At 45.2% G+C, this 21499-nt stretch overlaps 1 protein-coding gene across 24 annotated transcripts in view; it reads right to left on the reverse strand.

The window, feature by feature from the left end:
* The window catches only part of ADGRL3 (adhesion G protein-coupled receptor L3), a 498089-nt gene extending 479869 nt beyond the window's left edge, over window positions 1–18220 (reverse strand). For 15 of the 24 annotated variants that reach the window (XR_010439890.1, XM_064711138.1, XM_064711122.1 and 12 more), the window contains exon 1: window positions 17419–18218. The gene's annotated coding sequence lies outside the window, so the exon portion shown is untranslated. Of the gene's footprint in view, window positions 1–17418 lie in introns of all 24 variants that reach the window. The other 9 variants (XM_064711142.1, XM_064711134.1, XM_064711132.1 and 6 more) reach the window with 3 other exon arrangements.
* Window positions 18221–21499: the final 3279 nt, after the last annotated feature.

Raw genomic sequence — 21499 nt, forward strand, 5'->3', positions numbered from 1 at the left:
CAAGAAGGACTTACATATACTTATTCATAGGACACAGCTTTGTTAGATAAATCATTAATTTGCCAGAAATCAGGAGCTTAGGGCTGCATTCTGGGAAGTTCCTCTCCCACCCACTGGCTCACCATCCCAGGGCACCTACCCAAGGGATGCCTTCCCACACAAGTCAAGGCAGACACATCTCCCAGCATCTGCCTTTTCAGACTTTTATGTTTGCAGTCCTTGAAAGAAAAAGGGAGAGCAGAGGTGCAATTGCTCAGGTTTGCAGGTTACTCCATGTTCTTGAGGGAAAAAAGTCTTGGAGGTACAAAAGCCCCTGCTGGGAGTCCCACACCTACCATACAGAACTGCACAGGAACTAACAGGAGGAATCACTTGTGTGCCACCACTCTTGCATTTATTTTTGTGGTATTTAAGGTGCATGTCTTACACCAGCTGAAGTGAGAGCTCCTCCTGGGCACAAGCTCTGTGAAGATCAGGGACCATTTCAATTCCTCTCCATGCTTCCTGATGGATCAGCTTTGCTCTGCCAGGTACCAGCTTATCACACAGATTCACATTTGAATTGGAGATGCACTGCAAGCCAAGGAGAGTAATTTCCTGGGGTGGGATTCACCTTCTCCATCTTAAGGTATCTGCAATGTAAATGTCTCTATCTGAGTTTGGCACCTTAGGCTCCCTTTACAGTCAGTGAAGAGAAATAATCTTTTTAGGATGCAATTCATCTGACATATTTTAAGGGTCTACATGAGAAGAAAAGAAATCATGTCTCAAAAGTGCCTGCCTCTTTCCATTAGACAGAAGGTCAGTTTAAATTATTAGCTTTCATACAGACATCTCAGACCTGATAAACAAAACTTACCTCATCTTTTCGCTTTTAAAAACAAAACAAAAACAAAAAACAGTTCACAAAAAACAATCCCAAACAAACAAACAAACCCACACAAAAGCCCATCCCAAAAAAAAACCCCAAAATCAAAACAAAAGACCACAAAAGCCAGACACACTGATCCCATGGCAAAAGTGGGAAGCAGAATAAAAGAATAAAGTTATAAAAACACCAATTAGCTATTCAAACAAGGCAGAACAATGCCTGCTTCCTGCCCACCACACTTCAGCACTGCAATAAAAGCTCACTAATGAGCCAGTTAACCACACCAGGCTTATTCACTGCCTACAGCAGCGACCAGCTGACCGACCACCAAACTTGTCCCAGTGGATGCTCCTCCCCAGCTGCAGCTCAGCCCAGCTCAGTGTCTGGGCAGATGCCACGAGAGCAAGGCAGGCTGCTCACTGGGACCTTCTTCTAGATACCTGACCAGCTCAAATAATTTTGTTCAGGAAGAGAAAAAGGCAATGTTGCAAGAGTGCCATACTCATCAAAAAGCAGCCAGCAGAAGCTCAAGAAATTTGGAGCCAAGGTTAGTTGTGAAGAAAAACTAAGCATTTGTAACTAGAAAAATATACACAGGCAGGATCCAAGCATCAACCACTATTTCTGAATAAAGCAATTTAAAAAAAGTTTTCTATCTTTATTCCTTTCATATCTTAACTGTAACAGGTATTATTTCTGAAACAGCAACAACATCTAAGACATCTCCAAAATTCACAGGCTTTAGGACATTGTGATTTTGGTGAAGTTGCTGTATACTTGCAACTTCCCACTGGAGTGTTCAAACATCATTTTTAATCAGTGGCATACTCAGAGCTGTCCAAAGTGAAAAGACATGAAATGATAAAGGTCAGCACGTGGGCTGAAGGAAGTTCAGCAGATGAATCACAGGGCACAAGGGAATTATACCCTGTCACACTCGTACAACTGAACTCAATTCTTCTGCTGCCTGGTCCTGCAGGCAACAGTCCTGTTAATCATTACATTATAATATACACACAATACATAAGAGGTGCATAATAACCTCTAAGTTATCAGGTACCAGTAAAATAAAAGTGACGAGATATTGTACTTTTAAATGAAACTTTAATTTCCCCCATATTTTAGCAATATTACAAGTCACCACTAGATTACTTTTCAAATGTGTCTCCACATTGAATGAAGCAGATATTTTCAAGCCTCTTTAAGCTGATTCACCCTTTACTTTTTCAGGCAACCTCTTACATGACTAATGTGCAGGAAAATTCAAGTCCACAACATTCAGCTCTCAATTAGAGGCTATTTTTAATTAGCTACAAACACTATATCCAAAGACTGTATCAGCAGCAACTGGCCTGAATCAACACAGAGTTTTTGAGGAAAACAAACAAAGCAAGCCCACACAAGAAAACCTCATCTGGCCCTCATCCAAGCACGCAAACTAAGGGACATTTCCATATCACTCTGAAGATTTCAGTGCACTGGACAAAGCCAAATTAATAAGGGAAAGACAGCTTCTTCTCAGTTTAACGACAGAAACTGCTTCTCTGCCATACCCTTACCTGACAAGAACAATATAGAGACAACCACAACCAAATCATACCAATACGAAAAAACAGGAAACACATTTTTCACTGGTCTCATATCCTAAAATGTAAATAAGATGAGAACTGATCAGCAAGGTGGTGGGAAAACTCAAAAGGGAAGGAGAAAAAAAAAAAGGCCCCATCCATGTCTTCATAATCTCTTCAGTGCACCCAGAAAATGGAGGCAACCACAACGCTGCCTGCTCATCCTCCTCCATGGATGAGCACACACCGACACCGCTTTTGCCATGATGTGACACCAGCACCCAGAACTGAACACCAAAGGGCAAACACTGCAAGGCTACATCAAGACTTCACAACGTGATTTATTTGTGGCTCCCAGCAGGTCTTCCCAGATGATGAAGTATCTTGCTAGCAGCTGAAATCTTGATACTGAGACCACAGACCTGCACTGAACAAAGCGTTGCTCCTGCTATTATTTTATCCCATCCGGCTCATGAGAGAGGTCCTGATTAATTTAAATAATTGCTCCTTGTTACAATAGCACCAGTAGATACACATTGATCATCTTTACATACCCTGGATGCTGGACATAATGAGTCTGGAAATGAAAGTGGAGAAACTAAAGAAAATGGAGTCTGCATCCAGCTAGGAAAAAGCTGGAGTAGCCAGGAATCAGCCCCTGCTTTGCTGGGAGACACTTTGTCAGGACACAAAAGGATCCTCTTTTCTCTCTCAATCAACAGAAAATTAGCAAGGAGGCTGGAAACTTAACATAATTACACATCAACCTTTGAACCTTATTACTGCATACACACACAGGTTTAACTGTATGGCTGTCATTAGTCTCTTACTCCCTAACACAAATTAGCCGTGTTAGGCAAAATTAGGCAAAAACTCAACAGGAGGAGAAAGCAAGCAATGTTACCAAGTGCAATAATTAGTATGCACTGCAGCTGGACACCTTGTGCTGCCTCCAACATGGGCACTATCCCCTTCTCACAGGTTTTGTAGCATCTGGCAAAGAGGGTTCCCTTGAGCTCTAAGGTGGAACTTTCCATTCCCGGTGGGATTTGCCACCGAGAGTGCTGGCACATCTGGGATCTTCAGCCTCAACATCCACACAACTGTAAAAAGTCCTCAAGTTCTGCATAGCTGACTTCCAGACAGGAAAAAAGGACTATAAAACACCTCCTGCTCCCATGCATCTTTGCCAGTGGCCACCACATCTCTCAGGATGGAAGCATCACTGCTGCTTTCACAATATGCACAAACCCCACTAGCACACCCAGGACATGTGGCAAGCAATTTTCTTTCTAATTTTAAAAAATAGGTTAGCTTTAGGAGCAACAAAATGCTACTAAAGAATGCCACCTCCCTTTTTTAAACAACCACCTGAGACATTTATCAGTGGTGGATTTTTGGCTCATTATCGAGTCCCACCAAAAGTTCAAAATTAGGGGAAAAGCTCTGCAGTACCTACATAAAAAAGAACAAAAATTTAAAATATTACAACAAGATATCATTCTAAATTCAGAAATAAATTATCAGACTCAGCTCAGGAACAGATACATATGGAGTTACTCGGACCAAGTTAGCTCTGCAGAAGAGCAGATGTCAAGTAGACTTCAGTCCAGTGAATTTTCCATCTTCCTTTTCCTGTCTGACTTGTAGCTTAAGGAGAACATAATGTGACCATTACTTTTCCAGCAGGCTGTGCTTTCATATGTAAATTTTATCTCCATAAAGGACCATGTTGAAATGTTTGGGGTTTTTTAACGCTGGATTATAACCTGGCTTCCACACAGGGACCCAGATGAAACAAAGCCCATCTGAGCACCTTACTGAGTTCCAACCAGAGCCAAGAACACCTGCCGTCCTTGTGCAACCAGTAAAATGGCTAAAAACCCAGCTCTCCTTGCCCTTACCCTTCCTCCTTTGTCTGCCATCATCCCAGGATGATGATTTCATGGCAGGCAGTTTCACCACCCTCCTGCACCAAGCCAGCCTGGGGACGCCATCTAGGATGCTCAAAAAGAATCAAGTTTGCTGGTCTTTGACCCATGGCTCTGGGCTTGCAGTCTCTGCTAAAAAGACAACTCCTATCCAACTGCAGATGTATGGAAAAGCTCCTTAAAATATGATCATATCATGCTTACAGGCCATACTCCTCCACAGCATACCATATACACCAATCACCTTGCAAGGAGAAATTATCCCTGAAGCTCAGGCAAACATGCAGGGCTCACAGACACAGGAATTCCTGTACTTCACATCCAGCCTCAAAAAACCTGCATTTGGTATCTGTTGGGATTAGCTGTGCAGTAGGACAGAAAAAATATATGCATAATTCTAAGTTCTTAGAAAGTCCTGAGAGCTGTCCATCTCCTAGGAAAAACAATCCCCTTAACCCAAGACCAAGAAAGGTGGGCAGCTGGAGCATCCTAAGTTGGCACCTCAAGACACCATTAAGGCATGGAACTCACATCTTCTCTCAACTCCTATAAGGAAAGGTTTTGGGTTTACCTCTAGAAGGAGGAATCACTTAATCACCATCTAACCTGATGTAAAGACAGCTGCTCTACAGTGCAGGGAAGCAGTGGGGCAGATCAGGATTGATCAAAACCCAGTTTTGCAGCAGAGGCTCTCTGGGGCTCCTTTCCTTTAAAAGTGGAATTCCTCCTTCTTTTGCAGGGGAAGGCTAAGTCACTCAGAAAACTCACACATCCAACCTTCAAAGATCACCACAGCCCACTACTGAAAGAGAAAGTTTAAAATAATATACTTCCAGGTACTCATGTTCTCAGCTTCATATTGGGAAAAGCAAGTCATGTAGCTGTGTGTCAGCACCTGAAAAACCTGTGCAGTTCACACATTCAATGAATTTTTATCACAGTGAGCTGTATGGAAAACAAGTAAGTTGACTGTTTTGTTGGAAAAACAGATATATAGCACTGTATGTCCAATAATGTTTCAAAATTGAAAGCTCCTGTGGAATATTTTTTCCCTGGTGAAGGGAAAAAAGGGTTCCACAGTAGCTGTGCCAAATAAAAAAGCATTGTGCTTTCAATTGTCATGGTTTAACCCCAGCTGGCAACCAAGCCCACACAGCTGCCCACCTGCTCCCCACAATCAAATGGTTCACACTGAAAGTGAGAACACTCATGGGTTGAGATAAGGGCAGTTTAATAGGTAAAGCAAAATCTGTGCAGGCAAGCAGAGCAAAACAAGGAATTTATCCACCACTTCCCAAGGGAAGCAGTATCCCAGGTAAGCAGGGCTCCATTGCACAAAGTGGTTACTTGGGAAGACAAAAAGTCACCACTCCAAATGTCTTCCACTTCCTTCATCCTCCCCCAGCTCTAAATGCTGAGCATGATGCCATATGGGATGAACTATCCCTTGGGTCAGCTGGGATCAGCTGTGCTGGCTGTGCTCCCCTCCCAGCTCCTGGTGCACCCCCAGCCTCCCCGCTGGTGGGGTGGGGTGGGGTGGGGTGAGAGGCAGCAGAGGCCTTGATGCTGTGCAAGAGCTGCTCAGCAGTGACCAAAATATCCCTGAATTATTGACACAGTTTCCAGCACAAATCCCAAACACGGCCCCACAACAAATATTGCGAAGAAATTAGCCCTAGCCCAGCCAAAACCAGTGCACTGATGATAAAAACATGTAAGACGAGAATATTTACCCACATTTCACATCTTCTCCTTGTTGGACACAAGAGGGTAAACATCTGGTGGTGAAGTCTCCCTTCATCTCACTGACTTGGAATTGTCATAAAACATAGGACTGCTTAAGGGCATCAGCACTGATGACAGGAGTCAGCTACCATCAACTACATCAGCACTGACCACAGGAGTTAAATCCCTGCTTGGGGATTTGTGAGTTTTGATTTCTTTTACTTCTACAAAATTTAAGCATCTTAAAGCTCTAGCTAAAGGATAAGATTATTGATACAGAGCTAGATATATACGTGTATCACTTGATATGCCAAACCATATGCCAACAGGGAAGTCCTAAAGTGTGTAAATCTTGATCTGAGAGTAATTCTCGGCAGAACCAGGGACTGAATCTGCAACATGTGATAATTTCCCTGAATTCTATTCTCACACCTGTGCTCTTGTGCTATCTTCTCCCCCCAATCACATTGCAAAACTCTACACAAAAAAAATAAAAAGTCCAACCCCAGAACACGTTGCACAGCTGTCTCACTGTCACATCTATTATTCAAGAAAGGTCTCATTGAATAAATGTCTGTTCAGAGGCTCTAAACAAATTTCATTTCTGAACACCACTGTCTGCAGCCCAGCAAGCCATTTCACCAAGATAAGATCACACATTTAATCAAACGCTTCAAAAAAGAAATACACACCAAGTTTGCTTAATAACGTCAAATAATAAAAGTGCAGCACTAGCAGCATACTAATTTTTAGAGCTCTTTCTTCTTTGAGGTTGTCTCAATAGTCAAGGTCAACCGTACATGGGATTTCTTCTAATTAGGGCTTCTCGTAATGGAAGACCTGCCTACTCTCACCACTTAGCCATGGTTTTCCCTACAATGAAGACATCTCTCTTTCATTTTAAATTAAATCACTGCAGCATCCCACCCAAGTACAGAAGACAAAACTGCATAACTCTGCTAATTCAATAGAGGACGCAAATGAAAGAAACAAAAACCACAACTTTGTGGTCAACAAGCAATCATCCACACAAATATCTATGGTATAAAAGTAAAAGTGATTTACAGGAGGAAAAAAAACCCCAAAATGTGATTATCTGCTTGATGTTTAACTATAGCTCCTACTGCATTACAGCACAGACCTATTTTGAGTTAGAAACTGGGAGTGGACTTGCCATCCCTAGGCCAAAACATACTTTGCTCTTTATTTTACTGTAGTTGTAAGAGGAACCAGCTCAAAAATCCAGCATTATCTTACTACTACTGCAAAATACATCTGTATTACTACAGACCAGACCTAAACACTAACTTGTCCATTACTCTGTTTATTACTAATTACTTATTTATGCATTTAAGTAATCAACTTTACCACAATGACGACTGCTGAAACAGGCTTCACCCCCAAATTACGTGAACTTGGGATAACTGTGGACTCTTGCTGTGCTCAAGCCTGCAGCTTGAAAAGGGTCAAACAAAAGCTGGCATCCTCACCCTTACAGTCTGGCTCATAGGTTATGCTGGGCTGCCCTTTGCTTCCTCGGGATGAGGAAGCAACCAAGCATAAAAGCATTGGAGAAGACAACCCCCCATCTGCTGCTGCCAAATCTTAAGACAAACAGTGAGGCAGCTCCGAGATATATTCCACACCATATCACATTTTCTCTGTCAAAAACATCCCTGCAGACACTGTGGAGGTCCAGATTCTCCCCTTGAACAGGAAAATTGCAGCTTAGCTTAGGCTGGCATAAACAACTGCTTGAGTCTATTGGCAAACATCTTTCTACATGTTTCCAACATCTTGAGTTTCACCCAGGGCCTCAGCTCCACTGCAAACACAGGGCTGCTCAGTTGGGAATATCCTCATGTGCTCAGTGATGTGTGCCTGTATTTCTCACCAAAACAAGGTTACTTACATAGGTATCATTCCCTTGTTGCAGTGGATATTGTCTACCACGACTTCAGCAAGGCTTTAGACACTAGCTCTCACAACATCCTCACAGGCAAGCACAGCTAGTGGGGAAAGGATGAGGGTACAGTGGGGTGGATTGAGAAGTGGTAGAATAGCAGGTCCCAGACGGTCACAGTCGCTGCACAGGGTTCATCTAGAGGCCTGTCACTGTGCTGTCCCCCACAGGTCAATACTGAGCCCGGTTAATCAGTGACTTGGACAAAGGGACAGATGCCCCCTCAGCAAGCTCAGGGATGACACAAGGCAGGGAGGAGTGGCCAATTCCCCAGAGATGCGCAGCCCTTCAGCAGAAACCATCTGAAACCTTCTGAAAATCAGCAAAGGCAAATGCACGGTCCCACTCCTGGGGCAGAATAACCCACACACCAGCACAGGCTGGGGCTGACCTGCCAGGAAGCAGCTCCATGGAGAAGGACCTGGAGGACCTGGTGAACAACAAGCTGTCCACAAGGCAGCCAGGTGTCCACGTCTTGTGGCCAAGCAGGCCCATGGTATCCTGGGGTTCATTAGGAAAAGCATTGACAGCAGGTCAAGGGAGGTGATTCCACCCCTCCACTCAGCCATTGTGAGGCCTCACCTGGAGTGCTGTGTCCAGTTCTGGGCTCCTCAGGACAAGAGGCATGGAGCTCCTGGAGTGAGTCCAGTGGCGGCCAAGAAAGATGATGAGGAGCCTAGAGCATTAAGGAACTGGAGCATTTATAGAAGAAATTCTTCACTGTGAGGGTGGTGAGGCAGAGGCACAGGTTGTCCAGAGAGGCTGTAGATGCCCAGGCAATGAGTGTTCAAGGCCAGGCTGGATGAGGCACTGACCACCCTGGTCCAGTTGGGAGGTAACCCGCCCATGGAAGGGGTTTGGAATGAGATGATCTTTAAGGTCCCTTCCAATCCAAACCATTCTATGATTCCATGATCCTGCTTCTGAGATACTGAGATATAAGTAACAGGCTAAGAGAGCTGGGCCTGTTCAGTCTTAAAGAGATAACTGAGAAGGGATCTCATCAATGTCTGTGCATATCCAAAGGGAGGTGTCAAGGGGATGTTTCCAGGCTCTTCTTAGTGGTGCCAAGCAAAAGAACAAGAGGCAATGGGCAGAAACTGAGGCACAGAAGTTCCACCTGAACATGAGGAAGAACTTTTATTACTGTCTAGGTGACCCAGCACTAGAACAGATTGCCCAAAAAATGAGTCTCCCTGACTGAGGATATTCAAGGACAGTCTGGATGCAAACCTGTACAATGTGCTCTAGGATGATCCTGCACCAGTAGGGAGGTTGGATCAAATGACCCAGTGTGGTCACTTCCAACCTCATCCATCCTGTGATTCAGCGATTTCAGCCCCCCTTTTGAGTATCAGTGATGTTGTACAGAACAAGGCTCCCCACTCCTGCAACTGAAAGACCTCGCACAGACTTTAGAAAGACTCATTGCAAATTGGTGACCTACTTAAGGAGATCTATAAAGTGCATTATGATTGTAATTGTGGGTCCCTTGTCAGAAGGTCACAAGTTATCCCTCTATGCAGCATAATTGCTATATTTCAAATACCTATCAGGAAGAATTTTACTCAAGGAAGTATATGTCATTTTGGAGTTGTACCAAATAAAGCAGCAATTGTAACATTACATTCTTCTTAAAAAAAAAAAAAAAAAGACACAGACATTCCACACACCTGCATCCATTAAAGATAATCCAAAATGACATTTTCTTCAAGAAGTCTGTGCTGTGGGAATTGCAAGTGCAGTAGTCACATCATAATTTCCCTCGGAAGGAAGTGGGATAGATACATCAAATTTTCCAACTATTACAGCTTGTGATTGCAATATCCAAAATCCAAAGGAATGACATTTTAGATTACATACACAGTTCCAACAAGCTTTAGCTGAGAAACAATGTCCAATATAGAAATCTGTGGTCTGCTGGAAACAGGAATGGCTGTTCTGTGGATACTCCAGATAAGCCATCTACTACAGGATTACAGACCAGCAGTGTGTACCTCCAGATAGACTTCACCTTAAAAAAAAACATTCAAGATAGAATCCCAAAATCTTTTGTAAATGCAGGGAAAGAAAGGAGTGAGACAAAACAAACAAACAAACAAACAAACTCAAACCAAAAATGCAAAAGAATGCAGCAACAGAAGTGGAAAGTAAGGATTCACATTACACAGCACATATGGGTAAAAAAACCACAACATACATCTTGCTGAAACAAAAACACCCAAACAACAAAAACCTGTGCCCTTTGAAGTGAGTGGTGGGAATCTGCACCATTTTGAAATCACAATGTTTCAGTCAGTAACACACACATGCAAGGGCAAAGCAAAAGAAAAGGAGTTAACATGATCTCTGAAATTCTCAACTGTCTCCATCGGTGAAATGTATTCAAAAAGACAGCTACAAAGGGTGCTTTTTTTATTTCCTTCAGCAGTCTTTGGAACAGAAAAAAAAAAAAAAAACAAAATTAAAAAAAATTGTGGGGGAGAAGGAAAGGGGAAAAAAAAAGAAAAAAATCCAGAGAGCTACTGAAAATGTTCTTACAGGGTCAGCTGTCACAGGAATGCATTTGAGTATTCAAGGTACCCACCCATGCAGAACATCAAAAACTGGGCTTGGGTCCCTCCCCTATTCTCACGGGCTTGAGCCAAGGCTTGGTTTGTGACACTGGCAAGGCAGGGCAGTGCCTCTGCAGGGCTCCTAAAGAGAGACCCACTGATCAAACAGAACAGGGGCACTGCTGCTGCTTAGGGCCTCTCTTGTCTCCTGGTGTCCTCCAACATAACACACCGATTTTAGCACTAAAAAACCAGTTAACAGCTCAGCAGCTCCCATTACTGGGCTCTTCTGAGCTCAACTCCCCATCTAACCTAGGCCTGCCCAAAATTAGTATTAGCAGCATACTTGTAGCTAACATGCCCCTTACTCCTTGCTCAAAGGAAAATGTTGACTTTCCCAAGTATGCTGCAAACAGCACTTCTGCAACACACTGAAGCTTCTCTTCCTCACTCTGAGGGCAATGAAAAAATCTCATTAAGGCAGGCTTGGGATCAGCAACTTCAGAATGGAAAAAGCCTGCTACAACAAATAAGCAAGGACCAGAACTGACTCTGATAAAACATGTGGTTGCTCAACACATCTGAAAATGGGGTTGTTCTATTTTGGTGTTGGACTATTTACCAAGCAACTCAGTTAAAATTTTACAACTGCATGCCCCTGCACAACTTATTGTCCATTACTGCACCTACCAAAAAACAACCAGAAAATAAATAGAGTTTCCAGCAAGACAATAAAAAAAAAAAAAAAAAACAAAAAAAAACAACTCTGTGAATCAGCACCATCATTTCACAAACAAAACCTGAGTATGCACACACATGGACATACACATATGGGTACATTTATGTTTTGGGTATAGGTGCAATTCTTAGATTTCACCTAAAGCCAAAACTCTGTTTCATTTCCCCAAGTTTGACAAAAAAATCAGAACTGGGTCTGTTCCCCAAATCATAGTATTTATATGTCTATATATGTGCCTGCCCATGATAAACAGATGTTCTATAAAACTGCATTAGTCAGAACGTTCCTATTCCCCAAACTTTAAACAGTGCTCATTGATGTAGTGGCCTCACCTCTGTAAGTGGATTCTTGGTTTCTAGGGAGTGGCAAAGGGACTTACTGTAAAAACTCATATATACTGTGTGCAGTGACTCTCACAAATGAATTACTTGCCCTTGGTATAAAACCACTAAGAGTCTTACCCAAAGGGGCCAGGTTTAGACTAGACCTCCTTTCAGAACAGTGCTGTGCAATGCTGACACCTTTGAGCAGGACTTTGCAGTAGGGCAATTCAGAGCTAAATTTTAAGCATCACTACAAAAGCACAGAGAGTCCTATTTAATTTCATTTTAACTTTGGATCGCTGTAAGAAAACACTCATGTTGGTCTTTTGTATTTATGATACCCTGTTCTAAGTTTTAGAAACACACAGCTCCGTTCCAAAGTTCAAAATCAATGACTCTACCTGATATAAATCAAAGCAACTGCAATCAAATCAGTAAAGCTCTCACAATTAATAGTAGCAAAGCTATAATCCAAACTACTCAAAACACTGTGCATAATATTTCAAAGCTGCTCCCTGACAGGTACCCACTGTAATGAATCGGAGTTGTGCTACAGACCTCTGAAGCATTAGGTTTGTAGCCACTGAAATAATTCCTGTGTAATTACTCACATGTTGACTAACGTGCTTTAAAAAAATAATTTTCAAAAATCCTGGCAGAGTGAGCACCAATGGATGCTCTGTAAAGGTTTATTACTCTTAGGCATTTAAATGAAATCTACAACTTCATATTGCCTAACTGGGACAGCTGCCAAACTCCTCTTTGCTTTTTTCAGAATGGCGTTTATTTCATGACCCTTGAAACTGAAAGCTGTCAAGCCTCAAACAAAAGTGTCTTGATTTTAATTTTGGACTGTTTTCACAAACACATTTTAGAAGTGTACACAGATTTCTACTCTTCCTCTGTGTTCATTGCTTTGTTTGGCCTGAAATGCCACCTCTGGCAAAGATATTACAAAACAATTACTAGAAACTTGATGCTGAAGCAGGGGAATGGTGTTGAAAAGATACCTCATCTGAGATTCTGGAGCTTCTCTTCTGAAGATGGCACATGTGAGATTCTTGAGCATCTTCCCCTCACAGGGAAGCCAACAGAAGTGCTCCACTGACTACATTGGGAGCTCCCATCACAGACGTAGTAGTGCCTCCCTCGGATGGGAGTGGGCCTGAAGAAGTAGAGATTACAAGCTCAAAAAGGGAGGGGGAAAAAAGACTCGGATAGAGGAAAAAAAGGGTTTCAGGCAGGCTGAAAAAATCCCACACTGAGCACCACTTATTAAGTAAAACTGGTCCACAACACTATTAAAATGACATTTCCTGAAAAGACTAGCTACCTTGCTAAAGTTACAGATGCTTGGTGCAATGACTGGTAAAAGCATCTGCCTTAGAGGCAAAATCAGAAGGCTCTCTAAAAAGACTGCTGAAGTAAAAGCTATAGTGCCAAGGTGTCTTCAGAGAAGTTGTCTTAAAAATGAACACTTAGCTTGCAGACAGGAATTTCAGACTGCACTGTAGAGATTATCTAGTGAGGAATGTAAAGCAAGCATTACACTGCAAACCTGGAGGCCAAAACCAGGCAATGAGATAACGTCCTAGATAGGATCACATCACAGATTTGAGTAGGAGGTGGTTTCTTTGCCATTAAAGTAGGCAAGAATTAAAAGTAGATGCTTAAAAGCAAAGTTCTCCTTCTACTTCATCAGACTGTTCTGGGAGCTTCCACTGACACTGAGCACGAGGATGAGATCAGGGAGTGCTGGAGCATCTCAACACCTCCAGAAACAGGACATACTCACATGCATCCCAAGCAGGGATTAAAGAGCCTCGCATTAAGTGCTGGTGAAGAGCGTGACAAACATTTGGCAAGGCAGGCACGACCCCAGGAGATGAGGCAGCCAGAGGCTAGCACATCACACCCCCTCACTGGGACAGGTACATTCCTACAAATACACCAGTGCATACTGAACTCCTGCAAATGACAATTTCTAGCTCTCCATCCTGCAACTGAAAGCACTGCCTGAAGACATAGCAGAGACTGAAGTGTGGATGTACACTCAGAATTTGGCATCATGGTGCATTTTTCATATTCCCATCCCAGCAGGAGGGCATCTATTGAATGAGAAAAGGACCAGCAGGGAAGAAATGGGCGTCCATAAACATCTCTCCAGAATGTCGATGCTCACCAGCACATCCTACTCCAATAAGCAGCCCATCAGAAGGGGCAGACAAAACCTTCTTTATTTTGCAGGGCTGTCTTGATATTTCACTACAGTCCTCAGCAACCCATCAATATTGTGATGTCTATCTCTCAGATGATCGCCACTCCAAAAAAAAATTAATTTTAGAGTTGTTCTTACAAACCTCTTGTGATATGCAAGATGCCTCTAGGGAATGAAAATCTTTATCAAAATCACTCCAATTGCAGCATTCAGCTGTTTCCAAAATCACCAAGTAATAGAATTACAACAGGAAAAAAAATAAAAGAAACTTATTTAAAGCATAGAAATCCTTATTCCTATCCTCCATGCTTTAGCTTTTCTCTGATCCATTCTTGCTCCCTGAATTCCATCTCTTTCATCAATCTTTAACCCATCTTTTATATTGTGTCACACATTAAATTGCTTCCTAGTCAATCTACACCAGTCCCAACACTATTAGTATTAAAATTATTAATAAATCACCCATTCCTAGGACTTCTTCATTTACAAAGACTTCCCTCCCCCGTGTGCATGAATAAATGTGTTGATGATGCATCCACTCATGCTCTGAATGTGAAAACCCTGACGGCAGCATCAGGCCCTCCAGCTGAGTGCTGCCCAAAGCTAAAGGTCATGCACATTCCTGTTCAGTCCTGGCTGATCATTCGCTCTACCTGCCTCTAAATATCTATTTATTCATATTTCTAACAGCCCTGCAACGCTGGGCTGAGACATCCAGCTCATCAGTCAGCTGGCTGGATGTACATGCCTGCATTTTCACCTACAAACCTGCTTGACTTCCCTCCCACCCAGCAAAGAGCACCAGCTTCATGTTTGCACCAGCCGGCACTGGGCAATTTGCTTTCTGTTTCAGGAGGAAAAAAGCCTTTCCTGCAATCAGTGCTTGCACAGGCAAGCTGAGCACCTCTGCCACATCACCCCCGACTGGGAGGAAGGACGTGCTCCCCATGGCACCCCAACCTGGGGGATGCACAGCAAACAAAGGAGGGGGGCGGAGGGCTGGATCCGGCAGGGCACAAGGACAAATTCACATATCCCAGGCTAACACATAAATTACTTCATCTCCGGGGGGCACCAAGAAACTGAAACACCAGCTCCCACTCTTGTCACAAAAACACATCTCCACGAGGACTCGGTAGCCTCAACTTAATAAATGCCATTAAAATCTCACTGCCTGCAAAGCAGCACTCAATGTTTTCACTATCATCAATCTACACTGTCATTTATCTTGTTCTGGAATTCAATGCAAAACCAAACATACCTTCTCCTTACCACCCCAAGAAGAAAAGGGAAAATGCATACTTATTCAATGACAGAAATTATTTGGAACTCACAGGTGAACACTAGCTTTACAGAAAGTTCAATCCTTTTGGAAATAAACATACCAGAGATTTCTACCCACTTTATTTTTTGCTAGCAGGTAACAAGACAGCAGTCACTTTATAGTAAACCAAGCCTAAATAAGGAAAAAGTACTCTTAAAGAGCAGGAACCAGAGCAGCCTCGACCACAACAAGGGGGTCTGACTCCTGTTCTCTCAGAGCACTTTAATCTTTAGGAAAAAAAATACAGCTTTACCATGGAGCCCTAACCTGAACTTTGTCACCTAACATTGGCATGGATCTAAAGTGACAACTGCAGACTTTCTGACAGCAGCCCATTTTAACCTGTAACACCTGGTTTACTCCCATGAAAAGCTCCATGGAAGAATTCTTCCTAATGAATGCACAGTAGAAGCCTGTTCATATTGCAAACCCCTGGAAATGATGATAAATGAGCTCTACAAAGCACATGCTACTACTCAATACCAAGCAGGCAGCATTGGCTGTGCTCTTAAGAGGCAGCATTCCACAATGAAAATGGAATTTATTTCTTTTCAACTCCAGGGAAGATTTCTTTTCGGTCAGCTTCGAAAATTCTGATCCTACACTCTGGAATAATGAATGCTATAATACAGAGAGAAATTGCAGCCGGCAGACTACCTCTCTGCCTTATATCAAGAAACAGATGGCATTTTCGCCTTTTCCCTTGCATCTCAGCCTCCCTCTAAGCAGCTGGCTGCCTGGAACCAGAATTGTGAGAGTGGAAATGGCAATAACTCCTAAGGAGTGATCTAAACAGGAAAGTAAATACAATAGACATGGGCTGTTTTGGTTAAAACGATAATGAACTCCACAGTTGACAAGCAGAAACAATACATTGCTGTTGGCCAAAATACGAGTTGTTTTAACTACCGCAGAGAAGAACCTCATGCCTATCAGGAAAGGGAAAGAAAGAGAGGCTCCTTTCTTACCTCGCCACCCCTCAAGCAAGACCACACATCTGCCTGTCTGTAGGGGAAAGGGTAAGGAAGAAAGCCCAACTAAATGTATCGGAGGTCAGCGTTACTTCCCTGGACAACTCCAGGTGCAAGTCTGCTGATCAAACTCAGTCCTGGAAGACAATCCCCCAAAAACCCAGGGCACATCTCGGGGGTAGTGTAGCTACATCTTCATTAGCACTAAGGTGCACCAGCTGGAGGTAGGCTCCTTAAACTGGGAAACAGGGCTGCTCTCCGGCTGATGGTTCCTCCCCGCCATCAGCCTTACAGCCGGTACCTCCAAGTTACGCGGTCAAATGATTGCAAGGGGAACACAAATAAATAATTAAGGGAGCAAATAAAACAAAAGGTTAAAAGGAAAGAGGCATTAAAAATGCAATTCCAGCTATACATACCGGCCCCTGCTCAAAACAAACGCCAGCCCTACACTGATAAGAGGCAGCAAAGGCAGCCTCACGGGCAGGAGGTGGGAGCTCCGCACATCCCTACCTACACCGAACGCTCCGCTCCCCGGCTGCACGGCAAGGCGAAGCTCGCTCCCCGCGTCTACCTGTAACCCGGGGCTGCTGGATTCACACCTCTGCCCAGCCCCTCACATCCAGCACAGGCAGCCCCCGACACACACCCCCAATTCGGCAACATGCCCCCTACTCATGCCCCCCGATATCCAAGAAAGCAATCGCTTCTCGAGGCAGCCTTCAGCGATTAAACAGCAACGCAGATCCAAGGAGGAGCGGGCATGAAGACGGGGAAGGGGGGGAGAAGGGGGGAGATGGAGGAAACATAATGAAACTCACGAATTCCTCAGTGTAACACCAGCAAACCCCCCGGTCCAACGTGGTGCCTTCCATAGAAAAAGACCAAGAGATAGCAAGAACAAAACCTATCCGGTCCCCTCCATCTCCTCACTGTCTTTGCCACCCTAGCTGCCCACAGCCAAACCAGGCTGGAGCCTACAAGGCATTTCCAAACAAGATGCACATCCCTCGTCTCCACTGTCGCCCAGCATGCAGACCCAGAGAGATGCTCCCCCGTTACCTGGAGGATCCAGCCCCCCTGAAGACAAACTACCCTTATTAGAGCATAATTCAATCCAAGCGTGCGCCCAGGGCGGCCGGCACCCTTCAGCCCAGCGCAAGCGGGCAAGGGAGCAACTGAGGGCCAGGCAAGGGCTGCCGAGCATCCATCCATCCGCTCCTTAGTTACCTTTAGTCACCTCCGGCTCCTGAGATGCGAGTCCCCATCAGATCCTCAACAACCTGCAGCAGGGAGCTGCTGCCACGATCCAGCCATTAAAACCAGAGGTGGGAGTAGGAAGCAGACCTGGCCACAGTACCAAAGCCCCCAGGCAGGAGGAAAAGGGCGCCGGACGAGAAGCACGGACGTCCCCCTCAAGCAAGGAAAATTTAAAAAAAAAAAAAATTTTAAAAAAAAGAAAGAAGTAAAAGTCTTTCCTTTTTTGCCGTGTTCTTCTGCTACACAAGCTTCCTCCCGGAGGACGAGTGTGTGAGGATGGGGGAGGCGATCACTCCCTCCTCTTCCCCGCCGTCGCCGACCCCTCTGGACGAAAGCCCCGCTCCGATTTACCTCCTCCAGGTGGGCAACTTCAGAGCAAGGTGATGTCTCCGGAGCCGGCGCCACCGGCCAGCCGATTCGGATGCGGCAGAGTCATTGCCTGTGCTGCTGCTGCCGCTGCTGCCGCCGCTGCTGCTGCTGCTGGGGAAGAACAGCCGCTGCCGAAGAGACCACCAAAAAAAAAAAAAAAAAAAAAAAGGAGAGAAATCTTCCACCATCCCCCTTTCTCTCTCTCTCCCCTCCAGCACCAGCCGCTCTTCGCATCCGCTCCCCTGCCCGCGGCCCCTCGCTCCGCCGGGGCTGGGGGACACAAAGGCGCCCGCGCAGAGGGAGGCGGGTGGTCCTCAGCCCCCCGCGCTCCGCAGACACCCTGGATCCTTCCTCCTCTTCCTCCTCCCGCTGCGGAGACCGCCAGCCCCGGCGCGGCGCGGCTCGGCGCGGGCGGGCGGGCGGAGGGGGCGGCTCCGCGGGCGCGGAGGGGGCGGCTGGGCAGGCGCGCCCCGCGCGGTGCTCAGCGGGCGCGGGGGGGCCGCATGGCCGCCCCGCCGGCTCGGCACGGCTCGGCTCGGCACAGTGCACACGCTCCGCACACGGGCAGCGCGCTCCGGGCCGGCGGGACCCGCGGCATCCGCGTCCCCCGCAGGGCCGGGCCGGGAGCGAGCAACGGGGCCCGGGGAGGAGGCGGCGGCGGGCGGCGCGGCGCTGCTGCCCTGCCCGGCGGCGGCCGCACGGAGCCGGGCGGGCGGCGAGCCGAGGGGCGGGGGAGCGCCGAGGGCCCGGATCTGGGTTGCGCGGACGCGGGCTCCACCTAGCAGCCGGCCGGCACCGCACCGCACCGCACCGCCGCGCCCGCACTGCCCGCACCCGCTGCGGTGCCAGCCCCCGGCCCGCACCACCTGTCCCGCAGCCCCTCCCGAAGGATCCCACACCGCCCCGCTGGACGCTCTGCCCGTGGCTCCTCTGCCAGGTAGCCAATGGCAGCCTCCACACTGGGCACGGACCTCGCCGCACACTGGATCTCCCACGTCCCGATTGGCCGCTTGGAATTTTGTGCCCATCCGAGCGGCCAATTGCAGCCTGCCTTTGCGGCACCGATCCATCGCCTGTGCGGTTCCCTCAGCCGCGATTGGGTGCTCTGCCCGCTGCTGCCCTCCCAGAAAGCCAATGGCAGCTTGTGTTTCCAGCTCAGACCCATTCCCCGCTAGATTCCCCGGCTCATGTTTGGTGCCTCAGCCTGTTGTCCCCATCCAAGCAGCCCAAGACCCTACCTGCTGCTCAAGGATGGTCTCCCTGCTGCCCAGCACAGGGATGGGGCTCAGGGCAGCCTGGCATCAGCTGGGGCGGCAAGACACACTCTGTCCTGGCACCCTCAGCAGGTGGGAAACACGAATCCCCTTGTCTCCTGAGAGTCAGGAACCTGCAGGAAAGAGAAGAACCCTCCCTTTGTATTAACATTTGTAATCTTACATGCTTACATGGGATCTCTGGAAATAATGGTGCTTGACTGAAACATGCTAAAAACTTCCCTCACAAACCAAATTGTTTGTTTCATTTTGGTTGGTGAGGGAAGGACCTAAACAAATGAAGCTCTTTTAACAATAAAACAAACAAAAAAGTAGATTTCAGAAAATCATAGTTTTCTAATTGCCTGAGTGCAACACACCACACTTTATCCCAGTTACCAGACCTACCTGAGGAGCTGCTGCACTCCCAGCTTTGACTCTAGCCAAGAGACCTGGAAGGGCCCATATGAGGCCTCCTGGTCCAACCCAATGGAAGATCCACTCAGTTAATTATCCTGCTCAGCTTTTTCCTTAACAAGCTTTTAAGTATCCTCAATGATGGAGACTTTGCAAGGCCATTTTTTTAAATGGGATAAGGGAATTAAGTAACCTTGTTTGTTAACTCAGACCATGAGTCAGGAAGATGCTCACACATGTTCCTAGCTGAATTGCTAGTTAGGCAGGCACAGAAATATGTATTTAAGGTTAAGAACTGCTATTCTGGATGCATTGATGTGCAGTGGAAAATTAGTACCAATAAACATAAGTGCTGTTTTCCCAATAATAAAATCAAGGCCCATTCACTGACACTGCAAAAATAAAGAAAGAATATCGACTGTGGTCAGGGAAGGGAAATCTACAATTTTTAATAAATCTATCTCAACCATTTCCAATAGATCTCTGCAAAGTCTTGTTAGAGAACACCTGTCCTTTTGCTACATGGCTTCAGAATATCCACATGTCCCAGTGAATTATGCTTAATCTTCTACAAGAATTTGATTTAAGAAAAAGAAGATTTCAAAGCAATTAAAAAGCCGTTGTTCTTTGGACCTTGCATTTGACTCACCAAAATTATTATTCCCAGTGGAAAAAGTCCTTGGAGAATCTACTGCTTCATCTTTGGGAAAATCCTTTTTGTAACAGCCTTTCTTCCAGGGTCTGCACAGAGGGGAAAAACAAAAAGCGAAACAAACAAGCAAAACAACCACCAAAACTCCACAGAACACTAAACAAACAAACAAACAGTCCCACCCCCCAAAAAAAACCCAAATCAAACTAGCAAAACCCCCAAATCTTTAATACTGCATCTGCTGGGATGCTCAAAGATAGGAGATTCTTCAAGATACAATTACCTCTCTGATAATATTCACCATTCACCATACATGCTCTGGAAATGAAACAAAGCCCTACAAGTTGAAATTAGATTTCCTCTATATCTTTAAGCTCTGTTTTAATGCAGAGATGAGAATGAAATCAATGTTCAGCCAGTGAGTAACAAAAAGACAAAAAACCACTAAGCTAAAGTGTGGTGGTGTGGGGTTTTTTCTCCCCTCTAATAGCATTGCATATAATGAAGATGGAAAAAACCCAGTAAATTGTGGGGGGAGGCAAGGAAGAGCTTCAAAATGCCACCAGCCTGTTGCGCTGTTGGTGCTTTTTAAAATCATGTCTCAGACTTAATGCTGTGAGTCAGCCCAGAAAAACTTAGACACAGAATAGTTGCAGTAGGTTGTGCAGTTGTCTCCAGAGGCAACAGCAAGATTATTCTCCAAAGGACATTTTCCCAGTACTTTGTCCAGCAAAACTTGAAATGTGTCCAGGGATAAGGTTTCCACCAATTCCCTTGAGTGATTACTCCCCAGTCTCATATATCTCACCATTTGGAAGATTTTCCTGCTGTTCAGCCTACATTTTTGCATTTCTTAATTTCATACTATTACTTGTGGTTATGGCCCAAATTAATCAAAGTACTTCAACACATGCTTAAATTTAGCTATGTGCTGAAGCTCCACTGAAATCATGGACATTGGTGTTTTGCAGGGCTGATGGATCTGCACATGTTTTAGCACTGTGCTGAATTGGGACCATGCATCATGCAAAATAATTATCTTTCTCTTACATATTTTTTAGCCATTATCCTTCCCCTGCTTAATTATTGATTAGATAAGCTATATATTTAAGCTACTTAATCTCTCCTTGTGTATCACTCTTTCCAAGAGTCTGATCATTTTTCTTTTTCAGATCTGAATTCCCTGAAACTCTTCCGTGTTTTTTGAGGACGGATAATGAGGTATTGCAATTTAATGACATATCCCAGGTGTGATTACATAAAGAGCAGTTATTCTGTGCAGTCTGAGGATATAACTTACCTTCACCAGCAACCCCAGAGTGCATTGATTTGTTGTGCTGCTCTATCATTTTGTAAGACT

This window comes from Zonotrichia leucophrys, chromosome 4 (genome assembly GCF_028769735.1).
Source record: "Zonotrichia leucophrys gambelii isolate GWCS_2022_RI chromosome 4, RI_Zleu_2.0, whole genome shotgun sequence".
Lineage (NCBI taxonomy): Eukaryota > Metazoa > Chordata > Aves > Passeriformes > Passerellidae > Zonotrichia > Zonotrichia leucophrys.